We start from the raw sequence: 789 nt of genomic DNA, 5'->3' as shown, positions 1-789 counted from the left end.
TTTTTTGTGATTTCAGGTAATTTCTGGCTGAAATTGAGGGACTTGAGCAAAACTCTGGAAAAGGCTGACAAAAGGACTGCTGATGCTGTTGGAATCTGACCTCCCTGCACTCGAAATATATTTTCTGGAGCTACAGAACTCCAAATAGCGCGCTCTCAACCGCGTTCGAAAGTAGACATCCAGAGCTTTCCAGCAATATATAATAGTCCATACTTTATTCGGAAATTGAAGACGTAAAGTGGTACTCAACGCCAAGTACATGCTGTTGTCTGGAGTTAAACGCCAGAAACACGTCATGATCCGGAGTTGAACGCCCAAAACACGTTATAACTTGGAGTTCAACTCCAAGAAAAGCCTCAGCTCGTGGATAGATCAAGCTCAGCCAAGCATACACCAAGTGGGCCCCGAAAGTGGATTTATACATCAATTACTTACTCTTGTAAACCCTAGTAGCTAGTCTAGTATAAATAGGATAAGTTACTATTGTATTAGACATCTTTTGATAGTTTAATCTTTTGACTTTGTAGTCTTTGATCATTTGGTCTCTTGATCATTCAGGGGGCTAGCCATTCGGCCATGCCTGAACCTTTCACTTATGTATTTTCAACAGTGGAGTTTCTGCACACCATAGATTAAGGGTGTGGAGCTCTGCTGTACCTCAAGTTTCAATACAATTATTATTACTTTCTATTCAATTATCTTTTATTCTTATTCCAAGATATACGTTGCACTTCAACTTGATGAATGTGATGATCCGTGACACTCATCATCATTCTCACCTATGAACGC

The sequence above is a fragment of the Arachis duranensis genome, chromosome 4, assembly GCF_000817695.3.
Source record: "Arachis duranensis cultivar V14167 chromosome 4, aradu.V14167.gnm2.J7QH, whole genome shotgun sequence".
NCBI lineage: Eukaryota > Viridiplantae > Streptophyta > Magnoliopsida > Fabales > Fabaceae > Arachis > Arachis duranensis.
This window is presented reverse-complemented; position numbering follows the sequence as displayed.